At 47.9% G+C, this 19,379-nt stretch overlaps 2 protein-coding genes across 3 annotated transcripts in view; both read right to left on the reverse strand.

Moving 5' to 3' along the window:
* LOC142590267 (pleckstrin homology domain-containing family A member 8-like) overlaps positions 1 to 19,379 on the reverse strand; it is a 278,236-nt gene that overhangs the window by 151,317 nt on the left and 107,540 nt on the right. The gene's annotated exons all lie outside the window — the stretch shown is intronic.
* Positions 1 to 19,379, reverse strand: part of LOC142590266 (uncharacterized) — a 236,617-nt gene that overhangs the window by 87,525 nt on the left and 129,713 nt on the right. The window contains exon 13 of one of the 2 annotated variants that reach the window (XM_075702220.1): positions 7,215 to 7,321. The exons of the other annotated variant lie outside the window; for it this stretch is intronic. The gene's annotated coding sequence lies outside the window, so the exon portion shown is untranslated. Of the gene's footprint in view, positions 1 to 7,214; positions 7,322 to 19,379 lie in introns of those variants that run through there. 2 annotated transcript variants of the gene reach the window in all.

Raw genomic sequence — 19,379 nt, forward strand, 5'->3', positions numbered from 1 at the left:
ATTTATTTCCGTCCATGATTTGTATTTCAAACTTGAAACTGACTTATTGTGTGTAAGCTTTAAAAAATAAGCCTCAATATGACAAAGTAATGAAATGTCGATACAATATGCATCATTAAAGCGTCGCAAGAACATGAATTTAGGTACATTTTACAAGGTACGCTGGGCCTATATGTATGCTAGAAAGGTGTGCTTGTTTTCAGAGCACATGTGATGGCATTTAACCTGTATTCTTAGGCAATATTGATACGGAACAGCAGCCACAATGTGGCTGCACTGAGGAGGAAGAAGACGACGTGACCCCGGTTGATATAGCGTCGCTATCTTTGCCACCGTTGGTCTACGTGTAAATATATTGTAAATAGACTTGTACATCAGCTACATGTGACATTAATTTGGTGGAGGTGCTGGGTAAGGTGAAGCGAGGATTTCGTGCCAATGTCGTCATTGCAGGTTCACCTCCAGAAGCTGCACTGTCTAGTTTTCCGTTCGGGGGTGCGGCGAGTAGGTCGGAGAAGGAGCACGGCTTGACGGGGGCGAACGAGATTGACGGCGGGAGGGCGAAGGCGAGAGGAAGTGGCGGGGTCGTGTCGGAGGGGTCGCAGGGTCCGATGGTGGGGCAGGCATAGAAGGAGCGAAGGAAAAGGACGCGCTAGATGGACGAGGGTGGTAATTAGAAGAATAGAGCGTCGGAGAAGTCCAGCGGCTGCGGCTGTGGCGAGCGACATGTCCAGTGCGTCGGCAGTTAAAACAGATCGGCTTGTCGTCCACGGTTCGCCATTCGGAGGGGTTGTGCTGTGATGCGGGTCCAGTTGTCACATCGCGACGGCTGGTGGAAGAGGTCATCGCAAGAGGACGTAGCAGCTGTGTTGGGAAATCGCGTGATGTGCTTGGATACCCGGTGGCTTTTAGCATGCTCGAGACTCCTTGAGGATCGTATCGATGCTTGTGACGTTCGTAAACACCAGTAAATTGAAGGTGTCGTCACAATGCCTTTGAGGACGTGATTAACCTTATCGTCCTTAGACATTCCGGTCAGCCTTGGCCCAAAGGGCCAAGACGTCGAAAATGTACGACACGTAGCACTCCGTCGACGTCTGTACAAGTGTGGCAAGGGCTTTCTTAGCATTGACTTGGCGACCGAACGGATTGCCAAAAAGGTCGCGGAGCTTATCTTTGAAGAGATCCCAGCTGGAAATCTCTTCGTGAGTCTGGAACTATGCCAGTGGAGCTGCGTTGAGGTAGAAAAGAACGTTGGCAAGCATAATAGTCGGATCCCACCTGTGACAGGTGCTGACACATTCGTATAAGCGGACCCAGTCGTCAACATCAGGACTGCCGACTCCGGAGTAAACACCAGGATCCTGAGGGGGGCAAACAGCGACGTAGTTCGGGGCTGCAGGCGGAGACGCTTGCGTAGATGAAGTGCCGCCAGCTGGAGCCGAAATTACACTGTCGCCGTCGCGACCGCTGCGGAGCTCCATGACGGGTACGGGGAACGTCCGCCTCCGATCGGGAAACTAGACAGTGCCGCTTCTCAAGGTGAAGCTGCATTGACGACATTGGCACGAAATCCTCGCTTCACCTTACCCAACACCTCCGCCACCTCCGCCTTCAGAGTCGGCAGCTATGTCCGACAGAGACAGAGAGCACGACTGTGTATGAAACATTGTCCCTTGAACGATTCTTCTTTGTGAGAAGTAGAACAACATATATATATATATATATATATATATATATATATATATATATATATGCTTATTGGTATAATCCTAGACGGCCGCCTCCGCTGGCTACCTACCAACTCCCTTTCGCGATCGAAGTGCTTTACGCCCAAGCGGGTCCATTTTCATTCCCGTGGCCATGGGCAGCCGGCAGGGGGTCAAAGGGGGGTGGCTGTACCCCGCCGTCCAAGAATTTCGCATAATATTTTTATGCACTAGCGAAATGTAACACGGCCTGGTTATCACACTAAGGTACCGCATATCTGTATGAAATGCCCTTTAGGATTGCGAGGCAACTTTGCACGTTACGCACTATGACATCGATGTTAAGATATTCGTGATTATCTAAGCCCATAAACATTCTGGCTGCGGAGCATTGTTATCGTTAGTAAATCCCAGCGCCCGTTAATTGTGCCGAGAAAAACTCTATTCAGTTTTGAATTACAGTAAAAGTAATGCAATCGCATGTAAAAGTGGGCCACTTTGGACACGCAGTTCGCCCGTTTATACCAAAACCACTACAGTGCTGCAAGTGCATGAAGCTTGGCCATGTGAGTAGTGTATGCAATAACACTTCCGTCTGTTCTCGCTGCAATGTGCCCCACACCACTAACACGAGAGAGGCCAATGTGCTGAAGTGCACAAACAGTAGCGGTCCTCACGATGCATCCTCGAAGGAATGCCCTTTGATTCGGAAGGAAATGGCAATATTGAAAAAAAAATGGTTAGAGACCACTCGTCTCACCGAGAAGCAGCAGAATCTATTAAGCGACGACGATCACGTCGCCGACGCTGATCAAGAACCTCTAAAACCTCTGCAGAACGCCAGCCACGTACATTACCACCCGCTCTTCCGCCCGGGCCAAACGCAGTCAGCTCAAAGGACAAAGGTACATCGAACAGCACGGCTGCTGGCACTTGGCCTGCACTCCCGATGATACATGCCCCTACTGAGTGAAATCAGAGTTCTACAGCAAGGGACATTTCGTCTGTTCCTGATAAATTGTCGGCCCAGGATCAACAAGTTGTCATGATCAGCTCTCTGATGAGTGCTATTCGTGTTCTTCTGGACAAGCTACAGACACCAACAGCTTGAAGTGCGTTGCAACTGCTGGATGCCATCAATCAGGTTCTTGCGAGCCTTCAGAAGTCCAGTGCTTGAGAGCTTCTAGAGTAGAACCATGGCTCATCGACAACAACAGCTATGGTTCCGGGATGTTGTCAGAAGTGCCTCCATATTCCAATGGAATGCGAGACGCCTGAGGTCACGTATTTCGGAGTTGCGACAGTTCGTGTTGGACAACCACTTTTCTAAACTGGTTATTTGTGAACCGAACGTATCAGCCTCCAAAGGACCATCAGGATATGAACCTTTTGTTTCAACCACGTGTGTCCGCAGTAGTAAGGTTCTGGATTACATTCGCAAATACCTTACGTATTTTTCCCAACCCGTAGCGCCACACGACAGTAACCAATACGTCTGTGTTACTGTGAAAAACAAGAGAATGTCTTTTACTCTTATTGGCGTCTACCTATCCCCAACAAGTCAGTTTGATAGCAAAAGACTAGAACATATTATGGCTGCTACTACCGGTCCTTGAATAATAACAGGGGACTTCAACGCTCACCATCATATATGGGGAAGCTCCAGGATAAATTCGAGGGGCAGGTCACTAATATCCTTTGCATCGGCCCACAACCTGTGCCTTCTAAATGACGGGAGCCCAATATTTCTGCGAGGAACAACGTACAGCAGCTGCCTTGACTTTGGTGTCACGTTGCCTCACTTCGAGCGTGCAGTGGTTCACTGATATTGAAAACCATGGAATTGATCCCATTCCGACCTATGTGAGAATCGATGGACTAGACGTCGCAATACCGGTTGTATCTCGCCAAATTGACTGGTCAGTCTTTCAAGCTCGTGTAGAAGACACATGCAAGAAACATATCGCACGCAAATTAGAAGATATAATTGCAGACGCAATGCAAGATTGCACGAATTGCTTCACACATTCGTCAAAGCGTACAAAGAATGACATTGAGTTGGAAAGACTTCATGCACTACGTCGCCGAGCTGAAAGGAGCTACAGGCGCAAGAAGTCAATTCTTGACCTCAGAGAAGCTTGGCGCATGCAAAAGAAGAGAAAGCGCCGAATGGATAAGCTAGCGGATCAAAGATGGAAATGCTTTTACGAGTCACTGGACCCCCACAAGCCTTTATCCCGTGCGTGGCGTACCCTACGGGGTTTTAGCTTAAGCCCGCAGCAACGACGCCCTTTCAACGCCCTTGCTCTCTGTCAAAATCGCCGTGAAATAGAAGTTGCGGAGGAATTTTGAGGGAAAGTCGCCGGCGGAACAGTTTAGGCCCTTGCCATGACTTTAGGCGACATCTCCGGTCCCCGAGATAAAAGTATGGACGCTCCATTCTCTATAGAAGAGTGAGAAGCTGCTATAGCGCTCTGTAGGTGCTCGTCTTCACCAGGGCCCGATGGCATAACATATACTGCTGTGTGCCACCTAGGTCAAGAAGCGTGAAGAGAACTCCTCAGCCTTTTTAATAGTTCATGGCAAGATGGTGTCGTAGCACAGGAATGGAAACACAGCCGCCTGGTACCGCTACTAAAACAGGAAAGTCACCGCTCGAACTGGCATCGTATCGGCCTATAGCACTTGCCAGCTGCGTCGGGAAACTCATGGAACGTACGATCCTCATGCGTCTCGAATGGTACCTTGAACGCAACAAAATTTACCCTGACTCAATGGCGGGATTTCGACGAGACCGTTCATCGATTGATAGTGTCATCGATCTAGCATCATCTGTAGAACAGCAAAAATCTCGGAAGTGATTATCAGTAGCACTCTTTCCTGACGTAAAAGGCGCTTACGACAACGTTTCCCACCAAACCATTCTAGACGCACTTTTGACAGTTGAACAAGGATGGCGAGTATATCGATGGATCAGAAACTACTCGACACAAAGGTCCTCGTTCATGCGTACGGAAGATGGTCCGACTACCGACCACTACACATGCCGAGGTGTTCCCCAAGGCGGTGTTCTAAGCCCTATTCTTTCCAACTTCCCGCTTCTTGGGCTGGCCGAATGCCCACCGGAAAAAGTGAGTGTTTCAATCTACGCCGACGACATCTGCAACTGGACATCAGCGGTCACTCGCCTGCAGGTTGGCGCAAGGCTACAGAAAGCAACAACAAAGGCATCTGACTATCTTCACAAACGAGGCCTTACTATCTCAACATAAAAATGTGCGTTAGTCGCTTTTACGCGAACAGCGATGTCTGGTTATCCAGTATGCGTCAATGGCCAGCCTATCTGCTAAAACTGAAATAATCGGTTTTTGGGTGTCATTGTTGACAGGGACCTCTCTTGGAGCCCTCAGGTTGCCCACTTGAAGAAGAGGCTCACATTTATTGTTCACGTCTTCAAGTTCATCGCCGGCAAAACATGGGGATCATCAGTGAGCTCCATGCTACAGTTATATCGAGCACTCTTTATCGGATTCCTACGCTATAGCACTCCCGTGCTTGCTAAAACATGCTAGTCAAATCTTCTAGAACTTCAGAGCGTGCAAGCACAGGCACTACGTGTTTGCCTAGGCCTTCCGCGGGGCGCCTCAACATCAGGAATCATTATAATGGCTCAAGGCCTCCGATCACGACTTACATCAGCACCGATACGATTACGGCGATGTTCGTCATGTTTCACGGATGCAATCAAGCTCTCTTGCCTGCCTGACAGAACGAAGACCACAGGCGGCCTTCTCCAACGAGTTCAGCAAACATCGTGCGACCCTACCATCGGGCGTCACATCCTCGGCACGTTCAACCTCAGCTTTGTGGTGTTTAAAACAACCTCAAGTGCGTCTTACGGTTCCAGGGATAAGAAACAAGACCGACCTGCCTACCTTGGCCTTGAAGCAAGCAGCTCTGGATTGTTTGCACACTTTCTACTTTGACCGAGTCCAGATATATACGGATGGCAACAAATCGTGTCGGAGCTACGAGAAATTCACCATCACATGATCGCGAAAGGGCACGACGTCGTGTTTCAATGGCTGCGTGGCCATTGGGGTATCTGCGACAACGACCTCGCTGAGGAAGCTGCTAGGAAAGCACACGAAAGAGCAACCCTTGTTTCTATACCTTTAAGGCAATCCAGCGCACCGTATGACACTGGACAAGTGGAAGACATCTGAATTCACTCAACATCGATTGCATTCCCTCGATGAATCTATGCAACAGCGGCTGTTACCAGGGCTTCTGCGTGATGAGCAAACAATGCTCTGCCGCTTACGCTTGGGCGTCGCATTCACGAATGCATATATGTTTGTGATTGGAAAGGCTGATGGCGCCGAGTGTAATGCCTAGGGTGTCGAGGAAACTACAGAACATCTACTCTGCTCCTGCCCATCTTTTGAAAATGAACGACAAGACCTCAGCACAGCTCTCTCTCAATCAGTTAGATAGAAAACCGTTCACGTTTAACAAGATCTTGGGACCATGGCCTCGCATATCGCAGCTACCAAAGGCCACAAAAGCGCAGTTGCAATATTCGAAAGCTACCGGATTGAGTCAGCGTCTTTGATCCGGACTGATTGACTGAACGATATCCCCAGTGGACATTCGCTTCTTCGTTTAACCTTTCCGTCCCCTTTTCCCTTTCCCAGAGTAGTGTAGCCAACCGGGCTCAGTCCTGGTTAACCTCCTTGCCTTTTATTTACCATTTGCTCTCTCTCTGTCTCTCTCACCCCCTCTCTCTCTTTCTCTCTCTCTCTCTGTCTCTCTCACCCCCTCTCTCTCTTTCTCTCTCTCTCTCTCTCTCTCTCTCTCTCTCTCTCTATCTCTCTCATTTTCAACTTAATTAATATTGAGTCACTTTTGTGAACAATGCGAGGCCGAAAACCAAGGTTCTTCCCGCAGTCGGCAGAATAAGCTTTCTTCAGTTACCTTCAACGCATTTTCATCAAATTGCTTGCGGCAGTTTTCTAATCGGAGTATGTATGCCTCTCGCGTGTGTTTAAATATCGAAACAGGAGTTTTTCATTCGATCAAAACTTTCCCTTTGGCTTGGTAATTTTAATGCGAAGTATTTACCTATAGGAAGCTGTTAGTTTGCAAGGTCATGCGAGGTAACTTTCAATTTTTGCTTTGCCTAAACAATTAAGTTCCCGCTTGAACATCTGGGCAAATAATAAAAAAAAGATCCTAAACTAGACCTGATAATGTCTATACTATCCGAAAAGTACGAGGATATATGCAGTAACTCAATATTAAATTTAATATAAAAGTCAATTTCTTCGTTGTGTGAGGAATGTGAAGTGATGATGAGATAACTTGGGAGTTAGAAGTTGGCGAATCTATACTATCTATGCAGTAAGAGTTCATTTAAGGTGAGTCACGCGACCTTACGATAACTTGTGGGTCCTGGGTCTTTTGGGCACGAAGTCCACGTCCCCCGCGGCAGAGTCCGAAGCTCCCCCCGCTTCAGCTGCGAGAAGCGAACGTACCACACCACGGGCGTGCCCCAGCCGTCCCGCTCGCCACTCTGGCCCGCTGCTCCTGCTCTCGGACTGCACACATGCCTGGACAAAATAAAATATGTGAGCGTTGTTTATACGTCGTGAGCCAGAACAGCCAGGGATACGGAGCACTGCCGTAATTTAACGAAATAAGACAAGGACCAAACTTTAGCTCTCAAACGCTCAAAGAAGGAGCCATTATGGTATAATGCTTCGCACCGCGATAACAGCCCTTAGGAGGAAGGTTCAGCTCGGGGCAGACTACGATGCCACCCATTCAAATAAATGTGAAACGTACAAACCGTTTAGTAGACAACCCCTCGACAGACCTGAGTGAAATTTGTTGCATGTTAAGACCAAAAATAAATTCTGGTCATTGCACAAGCGAAATATTGATTGACGGTTTGGAATGTTTTACATAAATTGGCCAAAATTTGGATTGCTAAATAAAAAGAAAGCACGATGTTTTCAAACTCGTTGCTCTGCACCAAAAGCGTATAATACAGTATTGTAAACTGCACGCGTTTGAGTTCCTAAAGTGAACAAATTTCATAAAATACTATAAAGCTTACTTGAATTTGTTACAATGTTTTACAATGTGCCGCTCACATATTAATGATATATTTTAGAGGAAAGTGTAATGCAACTATTTTTTCGTTTCGATATAGATGCAAGTTTATATGCAGTTTACAGAATTGTGGTATGGTTTTTCATTGCCGAGTTACAGAGTTGGAAACGTGAAATATTAGTTACACCAGTTTTGGTCAATATTTATGCATATTTAATAAAACATTGACGGCATAATTCAAGATATAGCGTTCTACAGTCGCTATAATTTAGATTTTCCTTTTCATTGCATCGTTAGCTGAACCCGTTCAGCTAGCGATGCAAAACTGTGTTGTCCTATACCGCGATCGGCACCACACGTTCGATCAATTCATTCGCAGTAAGCGGCTACGGAAACCGGCTTGAGGCTTCACTGAGCATAGACCTCAATGCTACCAGAGCAAATATTGACATACCACACGAGGCACTGAAAAAAAGGTTTTCGCGGTGAAGCCTTCGTTAAGGGGAAGTATTGCTTTGCGTGAAGGCATTCAGAAATTTGCAGGCAATTTGATGGAGTGGCCTGACGGATGACAGGAGACATTGTATATCGCTTCAGGTGCCTCCGTACCGAAGTACACATGACATTGGCTGATGAATAGTCATCGACACTTAGACATACGAGCATACTTTTTCATGATACAAGCTATCACCGTATACCTAGTGCGATCGCTAACAAATTTGACTTTCAATGAGGTGTGTTCAGTGTTAATTTTGTATTTCATTGTATCTCTAAAACATTCTCATGGCATCCGCAGGTTTGGCAGAAATTGTTCATAACTGCTACGGAATACTTACTTTTCTCAAACTGCAGCAGTTATCATGCCAATTTCAAGTTATTTGCGTCGTGAAGGAGGCCGACGACGAAGTTATTCTCTATTTGAACGCTGGCACTGTTGTCTCTGCATTTTCGCTTTGTTTATTAGTAAATTCTAGGAGCTGCCGTTCCCTGGTTGCGGCAAAGGACGAAGAAACTTCCGAGTGCTCTCCTGTATCGCAGCCGTCCGGTCCTACGCCCAGGAAACGTGGGAGCGCGTCAAGCGAAACCACCGAGTTGTACTCGGACAGCTGCGACTCCTCGGACCACGACTTCAAGGGTGTCATTAGCCGAAAGGCAAAAAGGAGACTGCTACGGGCGTCATCGCCAGCAAGTGTTTGCACCGTGAAGGATATGCCACAGTCCTGGCCGCACACTGTTCTCTTCTTGCCCGTGGACCCTACGACCAATTTGCGGCTCCTGAATAGGCACGTTCTTTCTTTGTTACTCGAGGGCATCGCACCGAATGAAATTAAAGACGTGAGAATAAACTCACGGAAGAATATCCGGGCTGTTGGTGTTTTACATCGTAGCGCACTATAATGTCTTCGGAATGACATGGAAATGGACAAAATAAACGTGCAATCAGTGGTCCGTGCAGGCGGTAACGGCACTGTTGGCGTCATTTATTACGTCATCGTTCCCATTCCGGCCGACGACTTGCCAATATTAATAAAGCCAAAAACAGAAGGAACTGTCATCACGCATTTCACCAGACTCGGAAACACACGCTGCGTGACGCTTTTGTTTGAGGGAGACTGCCTTCACTCTCACGTCAAAGATGGCAATGTCCGCCATGCAGTTCGACCTTAGATACCGAAGCCCCTGCATGTTACCACCGCTTCAAGATTGGTCCTGTAAAAAGCGTCTGTGTGAACAATGCTGTGTGTTCGCTGTGCGCTCAATCCCATTCTGAAGACGCCTGCAGCGTGACTGTCCTGAAGTTCCCTAATTACCGTGGTTTGCATAAAGCCTCATTGAACGACTGTCCACGGGTCTGGAAGGAATTCGCGGTTCTAAAACGCATGACTCGGGATCATTTCACACGCAGCGAGGCTGCCGCTACACTTCGGTGACGACGGTACCGCCACCGAAGAGTGCAACGAAACGCTGCAACAAGCAACACGCAGTCTTACGCCAAAGCGGCTGCTACAACGACGCGGAGCGCCACCACGAAAGATAGCGCGATAACGAAGAAAGGGGTAAGACTCGATCATCCTGCACAGTGGCTCGCCTTTCCAAGCGCACAACCTTCCACGAAGACACCTCGGATACGGCCTACATCGACACCCTCACAAACTGCTGATGCAACGACATCTGATGAACGCCAGGTTATAATAACGTTGCGTTCACTGTTGAATGCTATGCGTGTACTACTCAGCAACATGAAAATCTCGTCTGCGCAGAGTGCACTGCAGGTGCAGGGCACCCTGGGTCCAGTGCTTGCGGCTCTAGGGTAAAGGAATGGCCCGCCAGATACCATCTTTTCGAGAGGAGGTCCGGAATGCATCTGTCTTTCAAATGAATGCCAGAGGACTTAGGTGGTATATGTCCGACTTTCGACAGTTTGTATACGTGAATCAGTTTCTCATTAATGTCATTTGTGAGCCAAGCCTGTCATCTCGCATCAGACTGTTCGGCTATCAGTGCATTATGTCCTCCACCCACGAGCAATGAAGCAAGATTATTCTTTTTATACGCCGTGACTTGACGTATGTTCATCGCCCCTTGTCACCTGACAAAGAAAAACACTACGTGTGTTTCACTGTGAAGATGGACAAGGTCAGTTTCACAATTTTGGGAGCCTACTTCTCGCCATCAAGTCACCTAAATTGCGAGCGCTTACGGGAAACTTTGATGACGACTCCATCGCCATGGTTAATCACTGGAGATATCACTGCCCACCACTATCTCTGGGGATGCGACAAGATTAACTCAAGGGGCAGAAGATTGGTGTCCGTTGCATCTCGACGAGATGCAACTTCGATTGTTAAATGATGGAAGCCCCAAATATCTGCGAGGAACAGCGTTTAGTATATGCCTTGACCTTAGCTTTGTTTTGCCCTCCTTTAACTGAAAAGTTCAATGGTTCTCCGATTTGGAAATGCGGGAAAGTGACCACATTCCAACTTATCTAGCGATTGAGGGTCTGACTAGCTCCAATTTCTCCGGAGCCATCCAATGCACTGGCTGGCCGAAATTTAACTAAGACTGCTGTCGAGACGACATACCATCCGGCCTAGGGGAAGCAATACTAGATGCCTTACAGGTTACCACACATTCGATTTTCAAAAGCTCTGCAAGCACCGAATTCGATATCGAGGTGGAAAAACTTCCGGCAATTCGCCGCTGTGCGGAACTAAGATAAGTGCGCACAAAATCCATTCACGATTTGAGATTGGCCGGACGCTCACAGAAGAAAATACAGTGTCGTATGAAGAAGCTGGCTTCACAACGATGGATGTCTTTCTGCGAGTATCTAGATCCCCGAAAGCCTTTGACTCTTATATGGAGAACCGTTCGCTGCTTCCGTGCAACCCCTGGACAGCGCCACCGATTTAATTCCCTGGCTTCTTTACCTACAATTCAAAGGGATTGAAGTCGCGGAATCTTTGTGAAGAAGGATTGCCGGTGAAACAAGCTGACTGGAACGCAGCCTCCCGACACTTACCATTCTCCCGTGATCCCAGTATGGAGCGCCCTTTTTCTCTGGAGGAACTAGAGGCTGCGCTTGCTTTATGCAGGCGTTCCTCACTGCCAGGACCAGAGGGCATTACATACCGTGCTCTTTGTAATCTTGGGGAACGAGTTCGAAAGGCACACCTGCTCCTGTAGAACGACTCGTGGCAGACTGGCACGGTTCCTCAAGAGTGGAAGACAAGTCGTCTGATACTACTTCTCAAAGCTGGCAAGTGGCTTTTGGATATTGTGTCATACCATCCGATCGCTCTTGCTAGTTGTGTAGGAAAAGTAATGGAACGGATGGTTCTAACGCGTCTGGAGTGGTACCTAGAGCACTACGAAATTTATCCATACGCGTTGACAGGAGCCAGGCGCGACCGTTTATCAATAGACAAGGTTGACGACTTGGTAACGCACGTCGAATTCCAGAAATCCTGTAAACGCTTGTCTGCTGCCTTGTTTCTAGACTTTAAAGGGGTTTAGGATAACGTCACCCATGAAGCCATCCTTAAAGCATTAGAAGCAATAGGACTTGGTGGCAAGATATATCCTTGGGTTTTTAGCTACCTTCATATGCGATCATTCTACATGCTCACCTGGGGATGGCACGACAGTCCGCTATTACAGAAGTCGCGGAGTCCCTCAGGGTGGAGTACTAAGCGCAACGATTTTTAATCTAGCCATTATCAGACTACTTGAGGACCTGTGAAGCACCGTTCGATTCTCCATTTACGCGGATAACATGTGTGTCTGGACGTCGGGGATGACACGGCTTCAGCTTGGCCTTCACATTCAGAAGGCGGCCTCATTGACATCATGCTACCTTTTTAAACAAGGTCTGGGGAGGACTTGGGAAAAGTGCGCAGTGGTGGCGTTTACCCGGAAGTCAATGTCTGCGTACGCCATATCAATCAGCGGACAAGTGATAGCGTCCTCGAGAAGTCACAGTTTCTTGGGTGTTGTGATTGACTAAGACTTGTCCTGGACTCCTCACGTGAGACACGTGAAAAAGCGACTGATTGCTGTATGTCATCTGTTCAGGTTTTTTGCAGCAAAGAACTGGGGTGCATCCACGCAATCAATGCTACAGCTGTACAGGGTGTTGTTCGTTGGGTTAGTCCAGTACAGCCTACCTGTAATATTCAACGCCTGCAAAACAGATTTCCGTAGAGTTCAGAGATCGAGCGCAAGCTCTAAGAATATGTCTTGGATTTCCAGGCAGTGCGTCAATGAATGAAACACTGCCATTTCTCAATATTATTCAATCACGACGCACCTGCCTGAACCATCAATGCCTGAACACGCGACGCACCAATGCCTGAACTCGTCAGGCACATTGTCCCGACATCTTGCCACCACCTCGCCGCACTCACTTTGGAAAGCCCCGCATGGCATTTAGCGCAACTGTCAGTGCATATCGTGCCTCGCTTACATCGGCTTACACACCTGCGGCAAGCAAGGTCGGTGTCTCATCTATGGTGTTTGTGCAGTACTGAGGTATACCTCAGAATTCCGGGATTACAGACAAAGTCAGATCTACTGCAGCTTGCACTAATGCGATTGAGCTTACTCTTGTTGTAGGAGAAATACAGTAGCGACGTGCACATCTATACCGACGGATCGACCACATCGACCAGTTCTGGGGGTTCTGTATGCATACCGACAACAGGAGTAACACAGGGATTCAAGGAGTTACATGTCACGACGTCCACGGCTGCGGAACTCAAGGCTCCGCCATGCACTTCAATTTATTGACACAGAGAGTCCTGGTACACGGGCTGTGTTTTACGACTCGAGACCGGCTTTACACAGCAAGCACTTGGTTCTCAGACGTGGAGCTCACTAACAGCTGACATAAGAAATCGCCAAACTTCATCAGGACGTCAAATAGAAAGGCCACGAAATTATTTTCCAGTGTCTACGTGGCCATTGCGAGATCAGTGGAAAGGATCATGTAGACAAAGCTGCCCTAGAGTCACATGAAGAACAACACAGCGCTCCCATTCCTCGTTCCAGGACATGCTACAAGGCAGCTCCGTCACAAGCACGCAAGCACCCCAAATATAAGGCATGCCGGATTGTACAAAGCGAAGACTTCGCTACAACTCCGACGTCCACCCGGTCTTCACCGACAGGAGGCATCGCTTCTATACCACCTGTGGTTGTGAGTGGCTTTCACGAACGCGTACGCTACTTTGATTGGAATGACCGACAGCGCTACATGTGACATTTGCGGCGTGTAAGAGAATATCGAACATTCATTGCGCCATTGCAAGCGATTTCACTTCGAAAGAAAAACATTATTTATGCCATTGCGACAACTGGACGATCAGCCGTTGTCTGTGCAGGCGCTGCTTACAGACCGTCCCCATCACTCGTCGGCCCACAAAGCTATGAAGGCATTTTTGTCTTTCTCAAGACATAAGTGAACGTCTTTGACTCGCTCAGACCCTCCGCGTGCGTGCGGGAGCTCATGGCGGCTTTCCTCCCACTGCCATCCCTCTCTCTATCTCACCTTCCTATTCCCTCTTTCCCGTCCCCCAGAGTAGGGTAGCCAACCAGGCGCATTTCTGATTAGGATCCCTGCCTTCTCTCTTTATTTCCTGCTCCTCCTACTCTTCCTTCATGGTGTTTGAATCTTTTAAAAGGGCTCCCTAAAGCTACGTCTTGAAACTCAGCCAACAGCGCCTCACAGGCAGACGCGAATGCTATAAATTAAGTTTCCCCAAAAGACGTTGTAAGAGCCACATTTGTCATTCTTCAGCGATCGATATGTCAGGCGTTCTTTTCTACGCTGTAATACGCTGGTAAGCGAATATATGAACACGCGGACGACATCGTAAAAGCTTTGGGGAGCACAAGATAGCACACTCTTCAGAAAAGAGCTCTTAAAGCCAGCATCGCATGGCTGAGAAGCGCTTTGAAAGAGCATCAGCAGTAGTAGCCTACTTTATGGTTGATTCAAAAGCAAGGCCTTTCGCAGTGACAAACAGAATCCACAAGGACTTCCTACTTTTATCAAACCTTGTAAATTTGCCTTGTTCTTGAATGTTTTTCTCTTACCTTGGTGCTCATTATGCTGCTCTAATAGAAAAGTGATGATCCGCTTTACGAAAGTGGTTGATGCCTCAGCTCCACTTCGCCTTTCAATATAAACTAGAGCTAGAAACCCAAGTTTGTATATAATCCATGTTGCCTTATTCCTACCACTTAACTTCAAATCTGAACTGTCAGTCGCTTTACTTGGTAGCGTGCGAACTCCCATTTGCGTATACTTGGAAAAAACATACGCCGCACAAAGTCTTCAGTGATGAAACATAGACGTGCCATCATCTAAGTGCAAAGTATGGGTGCAAGAGCTCTCGAAAAGTGCTCTTTTTTTTCTCCTGCCAAGGTAATCTAAGGCCTAGTTCATTGCCGATATAGCACTCCCAGCAGAACGCATTTTCAATATCGCGTATGTGGCGAGTCGCATAGCCGAGCAGGCGAAAGGAACATTTGGGGCTGTGCATGACTGTTTAGGAGAATGAGAAAAGTCATGCCACTACAGAAATCAGCCATTTTGCTAATTATTTCTCTAATCACAGTTTCCGGCCAACCTGGTGATTTGGCGCTCGACATGCTCCAAGCGCTCGCGAGTCCGTCATCCCCCGTTGCCGTGGTCACCTCTTCAGCCCACACCGCGCTGTCCTTCAAACTCAATGCAACCTATCCACTCTCAGTAACCACGTGGGATATCCTTGCAAGGCGCAGTTCTCTCAAACATTTCGCTAGGTACGTAACACAGAGTGACAGCAGTTTTCCTATGCCGGGTGTAGTTTTTGTGTCCGTGCACGAGGCCAACTTGTTGCAAGAGTTGAGACCAATTGTTGCATCGTTCGAGAGGTACCACTCGAACATTCAGTGGCTTTTTGCTGTCCGTGAGCACGAGGAAGTTTTGAGCACGTTCTCTGGGCACTTGTGCCAAGTGATTAGCGTCACTGAGGCCGAAATCAACGTGCCACTCGACGGCTACCGGTCTTGCGAGGAACGTCGCGTGTTCGCAGCTGCCGAAGACGCGATCACTGCACAACGCATGCCACGTGCTGGCAAGTACCCCAAAGGCGAGCGTATAACTTTCGCGGCTGTCGACAAGGACACTAGCCTTTGTTTCCGGGAAGACAAGTTCGTGGCACTCCTAAAGCTGGCTTACGCCGCTACCAACACTACTTTGGTCGAGTTGTGCAACAGTGACGGAACTGATTCACTCCTCCTGGACCGACGCGTGGATTTCGTATTTGCCACCTCAGATACCGTTAGCCTGAGTTCGTATTACGGACACATCATGCTGCCACCAATTTCGGTTTGCTTTCTCTCTCGCCGAGCCTCACCGTTGCGTCCGTCGTTCTCGTCAACGTGGTTGTCGTTCTTGCAGATCTCTCTCGCATTGTTTCCCTTGGCTTTCGTGTTTCTCCTGTTAGTCGCTGTACAGGCTAGCCGACACTCCGCGTTTACTATCGATCATCCAGGATGGATCATGTTCTTTTTGGGAACCTATCTGGGCCAGAGTCCGGTGACAGTCGAGAAGCCAAAGTCGGTCCTTGTGAGAGTATCTCTTGTCGCCTGGATGTTCGCAATGTTCGTGTTGGCGCAGTTCACTAGGACTGAAATCACCGCGTCTCGAAGCATTCCCACCCTTTCATCCGAAATAAGGCACGTGGCAGAGTTTACGTCACGCCTGGACACCGGCAACATATTGCCATGCACGCACTTTCTTGTTACCGACCTTATTGATGAGTTCAGCGGAAACGTGCCGCACTTAATGTCCCTGCGTCAAGCGCTAAAGAACTGCGACAAGACATGCCTTACTGACGACATCCATGGTTTCTGCGTTCCACTCGCTGAACAAGGGTCGCATGCAATGCTGGAGCTGTGCACCCTTTACCAGAAAGGCAGCAGCTGTACGGGCGGTCTTGTGGTAAGCGACGAAGAACTCCTATTTTATTTGAACTGGCTACCGACGCACATCAGATTTCCCTTGAGGTAAGTGTATGTAGATGCCCGATTTCTTTGTTGTGACTAAAAGTGTACACAACTACTGAAATAACGTTGGTACAATGGCGATTTTCGTGGAGAAATGGTTTGGACAAGCTGCGTGTTTAAAGATACCTCGCATAAAAAGCTATGCCTTGCATCGTCATTGATAGCTTCTGATAAAAATCTCAGTTTGCGCAGACACATAGCGGTGTGCGAATGTTGCAGCTTGAAGACCGCAATGGTTCAGCAGTAGGTGCTAAAGACCATGCTTCATTGCCACAGGCGATTGATTAGCCACTATTTGACAACTACTTGGCTCTAACACTATTTGTCTTTAGCTGATAATTTTTATGATACGAATTGTCACGTTGCTGCATAGGTAGTGTGATGCTGGTGAAATGACTACGTCAAGTGCAGCTTTTAGCACGAACACAGAAAGAGAGAGCGCAGGCCTTCTTACCCTCACGAAGACAAAAAATTGTAACACGTATAACTTGTAAAATCAATTCCCCATGTTACGCGCAAGAAAATTCGGGATTAGGTACAAATACTATGTTCTACGTAGACCCTTAACAGATGCGAAAATCAATGAATCATGTCCCATCTGATTGCGTTTTTGACCACTGCTTGTGAATTCGTGGAACAATAATTCTTGTGACACCCGCGTTATCCGCAGGACTTGAGGTACCACCTGTCTAAATAAAAAGATAGCGTTACAGAACCTGTCTCTTCTTACCAACTTATTTGAATACAATTCGACACGTTGTTGCTAAATTTCGGCAGATGCCATGAGCAATAAAACCTATTTATACCACAACATTTAAAGTGATTGTATACGCTGCCGCTTGGGACCTTAGTGTGGTGTTAAGGTTCACACGGTGAACATGTCTTGTCATCTAGTTAGCTGTTCGGTTAGTGTGTACAGCGCTAGCGGTTACAAGTAAATCTACATCTGATGGAACATTGCCTGGCTTCAGTTGAAGTTTCAGTTTATTATTCTTTAAATACAATGAATGGGTAACAGACAATATTCAAGACGAAGGTCCCATAGTCAAAGGCTGCAACGGGACCCTCGGTCCTGCCAATAAGTAAAGCACTTCTTTGCAATGACAACCTGATAAATCATTAGGAGAAGTGAGATATAACAGATTAATAGCCATGGGCTCGATCGCATAAGGCACATGCTCCTCGTGAAATCCTTGTAGCCAGAACGTCTCTACAACCAGTTTTCACAACACCAGCACTAACCTACAGCGCTGAACTTTAGAAGATAACAGGCATGCTTCAAAGCAAGCTACGGTCCGCGCAATGAGCTACGGAATGGAGAACAATGACAGCGAAGTTAAGAGACCAAACGAGGCGCAAAAGAAAAATCCTTTGTTTATGACACTCACTTGGCAGGTCATAACGTATGGAGTAATATACCTGTAATTTAGCGCAACCGAAGTGGTGCAAAAAGAAGTATGAACTTGAATGTAGCGAACACTGTGATAATCTACGGCAGGCGATGACAGAATTATCACTGCAAGCTGGGCGAATGTGTGACTGAACATATTTCTAGAGGTGGGTGGCGCAACCCGGACGAAGGACACAATGAAATGAACTCGTACCGTGGACTTCCTTGTGTCCTTCGTCCGGGTTGCACTTCCCATCCCTAATAATATGTTCAGACGATGACAGGACTGAAATGAAGCTACCAGAGCACCTCCTTTCAGTGTGCACTTTCACGCTTCCACTCACTCATATTCACCGATTATACTGCAGGCACCAGCATCGAAGGTTGATACTGGCGCTGCAAGAGTCTGGGCTCATTTGGGAACTCATTAGAAAGAACGTCAAGCCCTGCAGCGACCGGACAACCTTCGCAACATTTGACATTCCGTTCAGCGACTACGCTTCCATTTACCTCGCTGGATGTGGCGTATCCCTGGTGGCATTTGGCGCAGAGGTGCTTTGTCAGCGCTGCTACCACGCACGGCGCCACAAAGCTCCCGGAGTGTATACCGGCTAAAACCGCCTGACCAAGCTTGCGAGAGGGAAAATGTAAAGCGTCGGCAATAAATTACTTAGAGAGAAAGAGGGAGGGTCGGTCGACAGCGCGCTCTGTACAGCCTAGCGTATTGCTGTCGTTCTTGTTCTTGTTGATATTCTTGTTGTTGTTTTGGTGCTTGTTGTTATTAACTTACACGTCTGTGAAAATATTGAAGCTCGACGCTACGTTCCACGGTGGGTTTACGTGTATTGCTCTACTTCGCAAGTTAGACAAGCATAAGATGTTTTTTCTTGTCTTGTTTCCCCTTCGGCAAAGATAAATTTCTCGCAATACCATCATGGTTAACACGACACGGGATACTTTAGAAATTTGGCAGTGGAATTGCGCCAGCTAAGCGAAACGCGAATCCTCGCTGCAACAGTACCTCAAAATTCAACCCAAAAAGCCGCACGCAATGCTGTTACAGGAAACCCTATGCGAAACCCTTTAGGTCTCAGGGTACAGCCCCGTCTCCCAAAGAGGAGGGGACGCCAGGAGAGGCATCGCCACGCCTGCTACTACAAAATTCGCGACCATCGTTCACGACGTCCTAGCGAAAAACAGTCGCATCGAGGCGATCCTAATCAAGCTCGCACCTAACCGACTCTTAAAACAAAGTGTTTTTTTACTGAACGTCCACAGCTCCCCCGCGCACTACAGCCAATCATTCCATACGATCCTTACTAAAGCCACATCAATGGCACGAAACTCACCGCTCATTATCGCACGTGACTTCAACGGCCCCCGCCCGTCGTGGGGTTACCCCACAATCAAGCCTAGCGGCAACAACCTCTCGCGCGCAATAGACGACGTGTCCCTCAACCTGGTGACCGACCACAGGTTCCCCACCAGAGTGGGTACATCGACGCGGCGCGATACTAGGCCAGAAATCACGTTACTCGAAAATGTTGCAAACTACGCATGGACGAACATGCAAGAGAAGCTGGGCAGCGATCACTTCGTCATAC

Source organism: Dermacentor variabilis, chromosome 8 (assembly GCF_050947875.1).
Source record: "Dermacentor variabilis isolate Ectoservices chromosome 8, ASM5094787v1, whole genome shotgun sequence".
In the NCBI taxonomy this organism is placed as follows: domain Eukaryota; kingdom Metazoa; phylum Arthropoda; class Arachnida; order Ixodida; family Ixodidae; genus Dermacentor; species Dermacentor variabilis.